The 10,424-nt window shown below is 44.5% G+C and overlaps 1 long non-coding RNA gene across 1 annotated transcript; it reads right to left on the reverse strand.

The window, feature by feature from the left end:
• Positions 1 to 226: 226 nt before the first annotated feature.
• Positions 227 to 7,297, reverse strand: LOC131826706 (uncharacterized). Its single transcript, XR_009351710.1, has 3 exons — positions 7,110 to 7,297; positions 1,949 to 2,081; positions 227 to 564 (listed from the first exon to the last, which is right to left on the reverse strand). It is a non-coding gene; the product is annotated as an uncharacterized LOC131826706 (long non-coding RNA).
• Positions 7,298 to 10,424: the final 3,127 nt, after the last annotated feature.

Below are 10,424 nucleotides of genomic sequence, written 5' to 3' on the forward strand. Positions count from 1 at the left end.
GACTTGACTACCCCAGGGGCACAGCCCGGGAGTCCATTCTGGGGCTTACACTCCAGTGCCAGTCGTTCTCTGTTTTGCCCTCCTCTTCACCCAGTGATTGCTCATCTGAATGATAGTTACAGGCCAATTTTAATGGAGGGGGCGGTTTCTTCAAAACAAAAGAACTTTTGAATTAACATCTTCCTTTATTTTTTTTTTTAAGATTTTATTTATTTATTTGACAGAGAGAAATCACAAGTAGATGGAGAGGCAGGCAGAGAGAGAGAGAGGGAAGCAGGCTCCCTGCTGAGCAGAGAGCCCGATGTGGGACTCGATCCCAGGACCCTGAGATCATGACCTGAGCCGAAGGCAGCGGCTTAACCCACTGAGCCACCCAGGCGCCCCAACATCTTCCTTTAGATGCCTTAGGAAGACAACTCAAGGGATTTGTATCAGTTTCCCGAAGCTGCTGGTAACAAATTTCCCATGAACTGGGTGGTTGAAAACAACAGAAATGGATCCTGTGTCAGCTCTGGAGGCCAGAATTCCCAAATCAAGGCACGGGCCTGCTGCACTCCATGAAGGCTAGAGGAAAGCACACTCCTTTAGAGCCTGCAGCCTTCCACTGGCCCCTCATCATCCTTGCTTCCAAGCACATGGATGTCACTGCAGCTTCCACCTCCGTCTTCACGTGGCCCTCTCCTGTCTCATAGAGGCACTTGTCATTGGATTTAGGGCCCACCCTTTTTTTTCTTTTTAATATTTTCCAATTTTTTTAAAGATTTTATTTATTTACTTGTCAGAGAAAGATAGACAGAGAGCACAAGCAGAGGGAGAGGCAGGCAGAGGGAGAAGCAGACTCCTGGCTGAGCAGAGAGCCCGATGCAGGACTCGATCCCAGGACTCCGGGATCACTACCTAAGCTGAAGGCAGCCACTTAACTTACTGAGCCACCCAGGTGTCCCTGATTTAGGACACATCCTCATCCAGGATGAGCTCATTTCAAGATCCTTAATTTAATTACATCTGCAGAGACTTTTTCCAAATAAGCTGACATTCACCCGTTATAGGCAGCTGTATCTTTGGGCATTGGTATTTGACCCACAGGCTTCGTGGTGAATGATGGATTCCGGAAGCAGTACTCCCCCATCTGGTGCCTTTGAGCCCATCAGTGACAGCGGACAGAATAGTCACCTGTTGGTTAAACTTCAGGCCAGACCTGGATCGGGAGCTCCTGGGAATTCCATGGGTGGGAGCTGGCCGGACTATAGCCGCACCCACACCGGTAAATGTTTCCACATTTCACTGTTAGATAAAAATGTCTCTTTGGGGGCCTAGAAAGGCACAGCCTCACTTAGTTTCTGATTAGGGAAAAAAAAAGCAGCAAAGCTCAAACCCCATGAGGCTGTGTCACAAGTCTATATACATAGTCCTCTCCTGTTGATCACAGAAACACCCACAAAGGAGTTTAATTCCATATTTTAAACTGTCCCCAAGTTTGTGGGACATATTGTGAGGTTGGAACATCTGATAAATTGTTTTTGGAAAATTAACTGAGGTCTGGTCCAGAGGGTCCATTTAAACCTTTATTCCTTGGTCTGAGCTCACAAAGGACGGGGCTGTCTAAGGCTTGAGGGCTCCACTTGCCTGGAAGCTGGTACCATTGGATAGATTCTGGCTTTACTCTGCCTAAGGGACCCCTGCTCTGGCATACTAATCCCTACATAATCCCTCCTTTTCTGTTCTCTCTAGTCCTTCTGATACCAAATTTAAAGAGACTTAAAATGGATTCCTTTTTGATACCAAAGATCTTCCCTGGAAGGAATCCTGCTTCTCCATCGTCCTACCTGACCCAGACCTCATTCCCTCCTTGAATCTTCGTCTACTCATCCTGAATCTTGAAATTCAAGCCTTCTTCTGAAATCCCAAGGGCTTTATTCCTGTACTCCTTACCAGCACTCGCACACACCTCATTGTTGAAGCTGGAAGAAGACAGACGGTGCAATGTCTCGCCTTCCCGTGTCTCTCATCTGTGTCCAGGACCGGCGTGACCGAATATCAAGTCAGTGCTGCTTCAATGACGCCGGAAGGCACTGGCATGCCTGGAATCCCCCAAGTCAACAGGAAGATACTCAGTTTCTTAGAATTCAACAGCTGCATAAATTTAATTCATTTTTGCTTTATTTTCATTTATTGTTTTAATTATTTTAAAAATTTCAGTCTCATGAGCATATAGTATCATGTGAGTTTCAGGTATACAATATAACAATTTAGCATTACTCAGGGCTCATCACAGTAAATGTACTCCTAATCCCCTTCACCTGTTTCACCCATCCCCACACCCACTTCCTTCTGGCAATCACCAATTGGTTTTCTTTGTTTAAGAGTCTGGTTCGCCATCTCTTTTTTTTTCTGTGTTCGTTTGTTTAGTTTCTTAAATCAGCTTATGAGGGAAGTGATATATTTTTCTTTCTCTAACTTATTTCACTTAGCATTATGCCCTCTAGATCTATCCAAGATTTCATTCTTCTTTATGACTGAGCTGTATTCCAGTGTGTGTGTGTGTGTGTGTGTGTGTGTGTGTGTGTCTGTGTGTGTGTGTGTGTGTGTGACATCTTATTTATCCATCCATCTACTAACGGACACTTGGGTTCCTCCTAAATAATGCTGCCATACACATAGGGTGCATGGACCTTTTAGTATTAGTGCTTCCGTATTCTTTGGTAAATACCCAGTAGTATAATTACTGGATCATGTGATAATACCATTTTTAAATTTTTGAAGACTCTCTAATGTTTTCCACAGTGGCTGCACCAGTTTGCATTCCCACCAGTAGTGCACAAGGGGTTCCTTTTCCTCCACATCCTCACCAACACTTGTCGTTTTTGATTTTAGCCATTCTGACAGGTGTGAGGTGATATCTCATTGTGGTTTTGATTTGCATTTCCCTGATGATGAGTGAGGCTGAGTACCTTTTCATGTGTCTGTTGGCCATCTGGATGTTTCCTTTGGAGAAATATCTGTTCATGTTTCCTGCCCAATTTTAATTGGATTATTTGTTTTGGGGGTGTTGAGTTGTATAAGTTCTTTGTATATTTTGGAAACTAAGGCCTTATCAGACATATCATTTGTAAATATCTTCACCCATCCAGTAGGTCGTCTTTTTGTTTTGTTGATTATTTCTTCTGCTGTGAAGAAGTTTTTTATTTTGATGGAGTCCCAATCGTTTATTTCTGCTTCTGTTTCTCTTGCCTAGACGCATCTAGAAAAATGTTGCTATGGCCGATGTCGAATTCGTTACTGCCTGTGCTCTCTTCTAGGATTTTTATGGTTTCAGATCTCACATTTAGGTCTAAATTTAACTCCTTTGTAATAGTTGTCTTCCATTGGTTTTTATTTATCCTCAGAACGAGTTGTAAAAATCCCTTGCTTTGCTCTTTTTAATAGCCTACTATTCATTTGGTAATTTAGACCTTATTCATTTTTGCAGAAAAAAAGGGTAAAGCCTCACATCTTGGGGTTTGACACATTTTTATCTGTGACTAACGCGATAGTCAGAGAGTCAGTATGCTAGAGACTATCAGTCATGCATTGCTTGTACATGGCTCGCTTCTGCTAGGAAATGAAGCAAAATTCTCGAACAACCAGGGTGATGAGCACACAGCCCTAACAGCATTATTCATCACTGAGTGCGTGACCCTTCTTCAGGGGTCCCTGAAGTATAGCTCATACTGGATCAACCCAAATCAGGCATGGTTCACTGGATTTTACATAGATTTTTTTTTTAATAATTGAGGTACAATTGCTATGTAACATTATATTAGTTTCAGATGTACAACATAATGATTCAATATGTGTATATATTGTCAAATGATCACTCCAGTAAACCAGTCAGCATCCACCAACACACATAGCTACAAAAATCGTCTTTCTTATGATGAAAACCTTTTAAAAATGAATTTATATATTTGAGAGAGAGAGAGAGAACGAGCAGGCAGAGGGAGAGAAAGAGGGAAAGCAGACTCCCGCTCAGCAGGGAATCCGACGTGGGACTCCATCCCAAGACCCTGAGATCATGACCAGAAGAAACCAAGAGTCGGAGGCTTAACTGACTGAGCCACCCCAGGCACCTTTTTTATGATGAAAACATTTAAGATGTACTCTCTTAGCAACTTTCAAATATACAGTATGGTATTATTAACTATAGTTGCCATGCTGTGTATTCTATCCCCAGGATTTATTTGGTTTCTAAGTAGAAGCTTGTCCCTTTTGACCACCTTCACCTATTTTGCCCGCCCTCCACCTCCCAGAGATTGGCAACCGCCAATCTTTCTCCGTAGCTTGGAGTTTAGTTTAGTTTAGTTTGTTTGCTCTGAGATTCCACAGGTTGGTGAAATCATATGGTGTTTGTCTTCCTCTTTCTGACTTAATTCACTTACCGTAATGTCCTCAAGGTCCATCCATGTTGCCAGACATGATAAGATTTCCTTCTTTTTATGGTTCAATAATATTCCTTTAAACATGTATAATATATCATCCGCTATATAAATATCGTCCACTATATATGTGTTACATATATACATATATATACACACGCACACACAACCACAATCACATACACACACACATGTATCTATAACATTTTCTTTATCCATCCATCACTGGACACTTAGGTTATTTCCATGTCTTGGCTATTATTAATAATGCTGCAGTGAACATGGGGGTACAGATATCTTTTCGAGTTAGTGTTTTTATTTCCTTTAGATAAATACCCAGAAATAGAACAGGAACGTCTATGCTGTTTTCCACATGGGCTGCACCAGTTTGCATTCCCACCAACAGTGAAAGAGAGTTTCCTTTTCTCCACATCCTCACCAATGCTTCTAATTTCTTATCTTTTTGTTAATAGCCATTCTAGCAGGTGTGGGGTGATAGCTCATTGTGGTTTCGATTTGCACTTCCTGATGATAAGGGATGGTGAACACCTTTCCATGGGCTTATTGGCCCATCTCTTTATTTTCTTTGGAAAAAGGACTTTTCAGATCCTCTGCATTTTAATCAGGTTATTTATTTATTTACTATTGAGTTGTATGAGATTTTCATATATTTCGGGTCTTAACCCCTTATCAGATAGTTGATTTTCAAGTATTTTCTCTGATTCAGGAGGTTGCGTTTCCATTTAGCAGAGTGTCTCCTTCGCCCTGCAGAAGCTTTTTGGTTTGATATAGTCCCACTTGTTTGCTTTTGCTTTTGTTGCTTTTCTTTTTGTGTCAAATCCAAAAAATCATCATCACCAAGAAGGATGTCAAGGAGCTTACCATCTGTGTAGCTTTTACATGAATTCAATCCTCTCAACAAGCCCATAGAGTGAGTTCTATTATTGTCTGCATTTTAAAATGAGAAAACTGGGGCCCTCAGAAGTGACGTCAGCTGCCCGAGGTCACACAGTTGGACCGGGATGCCTGGCCTCAGAGTCTGAATATCTGCCACTGGGGGTTGTCACCTGACAACTATGTCAGCCTCCCGGGTCACAGGTCCTAGGAGGAGGGAGGGCAGTAGCCACAAGCCACACTACCCTTCCTGGAAGAGCTAGGAGACATCTTAACAACATTCATCTGGGACACTGTGATACGGGGAGCAAATTACAATACATCTTGCTTAGTATGACTAGAATCCCAGGGGCTAGGTCCTATGCACTGTTTTTAATCCCTATTTTACTCATGAGGAAATTGCAGGTTCAATGGACTAGATTTGCCTAAAGTTACCCAGTGAGTAGGTGGTGGAGTGAGATTTGAACCTAATTTTTTTTTCTCCCTAAATTGGCTGTTACTAGGAACACACTGTCCTATGGACACTGGAACAGTGCTTCCTTGGCCTGCTTTGACTGTTGATTCACAAAGCTCATTTTTCCAAAGCATCTTGGGCACCGCTGCTCGCTTGTCTGAAATCCCCCTACCAGCCCTGCCTCTGCTAGACCCTGACCCTGCAGGGCTTCCTCCACCAGGCAGACCTCACTACGGTTCCCAGCACCTGGCCTGGAGTAGGTGCTCACAAACGGCATGTGGAAAGAATGGACGGATTTGTTCCGGGTAAGGAGTTTTTCCCAGAAAATACCAGTTAACATGCAAATGTGTTGCCTGGCAGAGATGCCTGGAATTTGTTTACTGCTTCTCTCCCAGAGAGCAAGGTTTTGAGGAATGACTTAATAAGACTAACAAATAAAGGGAGGGGAAGCCCTTAAGTTTAGGGAAATGCCCAGGGAAGAGAGGTGGACCCCAGGGAATTCATGAGCAGGACGGGGGATGTCGAATACTGTGGAAGAAAGAAGAGGAAGCAGTCCCTCCCCGTGTGAGGAAAGGAGGGGTGGCATTGGCCTAGCCCTCTTCAGTTTTGCTCCAGGCTGGCTGATTCCCCACACACAGTGGGTCTGACCATCTCCATAGTCAATGGGAGAGCCCCACTGGCAGTATCTAAGGACTGATTCCTGTCAGTCCTGGCAAAGGACCCAAACTTCAGGTTTCCTTGAGAGGGTCCTGGAAATAACCAGCTTGGGGGGTAGAGGAGCTGGGTTCAAATCTTATCTCCACAGCCTATCCACTGGGCTGTCTTAGGCAAACCCAGTCCCTGGAATTAACTATCTGCCAATACTGTCTTATTAGGTCAAATCTTGGCTAGATCCTGAAAGGAGGGACAGCACCACTCAAAACATCTCTCACCCCCCAACCCCAAGTTCATCAAACAGCCCTGCCCCACCCTCTCCAGCAGGCAGATTTTCTCCCAGACCTTTCTCTACACGTTGACATACAGAGTTATATATAATATGTGAAAATCGGATCATGCTCTACGTATAGTTCTGTGGTTTATCTTCTCCATTTACACAATCGGGCATCTTTCTCTGTCCATTCACATAGATCTGCCATCATCTTTTGAAAAGAGTTTCATTGTATGTTATCATAGGGCATACCAGACATACCACAATACACTAAGCCCGTCTCCCACTCATGAACAATGCAGTTGTCTCCAACCTTTTGCTGTTGCCAACGCTACAACAAACATCTCCACACCAGAGCAGCCTCGTTGTTAAAAGACATTCCACCTACCCCTGTGCTTTGACCATGGCTTTTACTTACGAAGGTGCAAAGCAGGGGTGCATTTCTCCTGGGCTGGGGTCTCAGCCTTCCACCTCCAGTTTCAGGCTGCCCTGCAAAGCGAGCCAGGCAGAGGATGAAGGGTTCCACCAGGGCTTCAGAGCCCAGGTCAGTAAGAGCGGCCAAGCGTGAGAATCCCGACCCCATGGAGTCGCCGCCCCGGCTGGCCTCTCCCCTCTTATTCCGGGGAATGGAGGCACTCGGCATCATTTTCTGTAATGCCAAAGGAAATCCCCAGATAAGACGGACACGCTCATGCTTCAGAGGAGGCACTACCCCACTCCCACGGAGATAAACTCATGCATGCTTTCTTAATCACCACTCCTGATTCTCCGGGGCCCTGCGGGGCTGCCAAAAACCTCTCTCAGCTCATTGCTGCTGCTCCCGCAGACAGAGACAGCGCTTCCTAGAAAATTATCATTCCATTTACTGTTTATTCTTGGGGTGGGTTATGGTTTCCCATAAACTCTCCTAGCACTAAAGGTGGTTTTTCAGTAAATCGCCTATGAAATGTCACATGAAGTGGAGAAAACGTTCTTTATTTTATGTTTTCACTTTATTTTTAATGTGTGAGAGTAAAGGAAACCTTCGTCCCTTTTTTAGGTAGTGATAAAAGCCAGCAAGAGATCATTCTGGCAGGGGAATTCGGTACTGTTTTACAACCATTAACTCAACTCACTAAAATGTCAGTGTCCTGGCTGGGATATGACGAGGACAGAACTGTGATCATTACACATCGGAGTATATAAGTTTGTCATATTTGTCATCTGTGGTTTTGACTTTGGCCACCTCTGGGAACCAGTGCCATTAGTTCCTTACTATTTGTGATGACTTTCTAAAACATAGCTTCATCCTAATTAATAGTTTAAATAATAGGCTTGGTGTGCTGGTTGTACTTTTTTCCTAAAGCATATTAAAATTTAAAAAATATTGAATATCACCTATAATGTTCTGGAGTCTGAAATAGTAGCACATTATAATAAACATTGGACTTGGAGTGCCTGGGTCGAGCCCTGCATCAGGCTCTCTGCTTGGTGGGGAGCCTGCTTCCCCACCTCTCTCTGCCTACTTGTGATCTCTGTAAAATGAATAAAAGAAATCTTTAAAAAAATAAAATAAAAAAATAAACATTGGACATGATTGGATCCCAGATTCTAGCTCCTGTTGGGGTGTCTTCTAAGGCTAACAGGATACTGTTCAGACATGAAGCATGACTATCTGCCTTTGTATTTTTGCACACTTAATGTGCCATAGATCCAGAAATTGGGAGTTGGGAAGGATGGAGAGATTACCTACTCTTTTTTTTTTTTTTTTAAGATTTTACTTATTTGACAGAGAGAGAGTAGGCAGAGAGGCAGGCAGAGAGAGAGAGGAGGAAGCAGACTCCCTGCTGAGCAGAGAGCCCGATGTGGGGCTCGATCCCAGGATGCTGGGATCGTGACCTGAGCCGAAGGCAGAGGCTTTAACCCACTGAGCCACCCAGGCACCCCAAGATTACCTACAGATGAAAAAGGTAGGGCAGCTGGTTGAAAAGTTCATGAGTTTTGGAATCAGGCCCAGGTACAAATCTTAGAACATTGGTAAGATTCCTCATTTGTAAAGGGGACATGTTAAGAGGCACTTCGTAAGGCGAAGCAAAGGTTAAGTGAGACAAGAAACTCAAATGCCTGGTTGAGGGAAGGTATCTATACCCAGTGGACCAGGTTGATCCTCAATGCAAGTCTAAATGTGGCAGTCACCCAAGTGTACCCGAGTACCCATCTGAACCAACCGCTGCATAGCCGCTGAACCAACTGCTGCATAGCCCCCACCATGTACCCCCCCTTCTCATCCCTCCAGGACCTTCCCAAGACTGGATGAAGAATCCATAGCCTTTGAAAGAGGTTTCAAGTAATGGCAGGGTCAAGCTTCCTAAGGCTTAAGATAAGAGAATGGAATACAACCCTGCAATCCTTAGGAAATGCTTGGAGGCTTCCTGCATTTGAGACCTTCCCTTGATTACTGGAGAAGCAGCAGGAGGAGTTCTTCCCATTGTCCATGGCATTGAATGTGAAAACCCACAAATGATTTAGGGGTTATAAAATGAAGGGATATTCTTTGCTATGATTAGGCATCCATCCCTGAAAAGGGGAAAGATGAAGTCCAATGTGAAAACTTTTGAATGGGAAAGGCAGTATGGTATCACAGTGAAGGGCATGAGCCCCAGACCCCATGCCTGGGTTTGAATCTTGTCTCCACCCTTCACTAGCCCCTAGAACAGCAAGTTCAAGAGCCCAGGCATGGGCGTGGGACTGGGTGTCAGGGGACAGCAAGGAGGCTGACATGGCTGGAGTGGACTGAGCAAGGGTGGTGGTGGGGGGGTGTTTTGCAGCATCTTGTGCCTGCACAATCCCAGAAGACCACCCTCATGGGGACCTCAATGGGAAAAGTGCCCTCCAGACATGGTAGGAGCAGAGTCAGGCAGAGAAGAACCAGGAGGAAACAATGTAGGACCTTGAATGCCATTACAAGGACACTGATGTGTACCCTGAGATGAGAAGACATTTGAGCAGAAGAGAGACATGGTCTGACTCATTCTATTTTGCCATGTTTCTATTAACCGTATCACAGAGCTGGTGTCTGTTTCTTTAGGTCTAAAGTAGAAGCCATGGTATGGTGGTTTTAATAATGTTGTAGCCATGATAATGATCTAATTTCTATGTCTCAAAGGAACAGGAAATGTATTACAGGTTTTCTCGTTCCAAGTAAGAGGTTTCATTGACCAAGAGGCTCCGCTAGCTCTGCCTGCAGAGTCAGAAAGGGAGAAGCAGATGGGGAAGAAAGGGAATCATGGGGACATGGAGACTGAACCTAGCCAACTGTGTGGCCTTGGGCCAAGGACTTAGCTTCTAGGGATTTTCACCTTCTCCAGCTATTCAATGGGGTAACAATCCTTGTTTACAGGACTGTTGAAAGGAGCAAACAACAGCTGGGAAAGCACCCCAGGCACACAGTAGGCCCACAACCAATGTGACTATTCTCTGAGCTATGTGCCATGATCGGCAGGTGTCTGAGTGTTACTAAGCGGGGGACTTCTTTCTTTGTCTTCTGGGGTTAAGATTAGGATTTGGAATAAAAATATTTCTGTCTGGGGCACCTGGCTGGCTCAGTCCGTGAAGCATCCTACTCTTGATTTCTGCTCAGGTCATGATCTCAGAGTTGTGAGATGGAGAGATGGAGCCCCGTCTCGGCTCCCACTGGGCATGCAACCTCCTTGAGATTCTCTCTCTCCCTCTCCCTCTGCTCCTTCCCACTGAG

The sequence above is a fragment of the Mustela lutreola genome, chromosome 3 (assembly GCF_030435805.1).
Source record: "Mustela lutreola isolate mMusLut2 chromosome 3, mMusLut2.pri, whole genome shotgun sequence".
In the NCBI taxonomy this organism is placed as follows: domain Eukaryota; kingdom Metazoa; phylum Chordata; class Mammalia; order Carnivora; family Mustelidae; genus Mustela; species Mustela lutreola.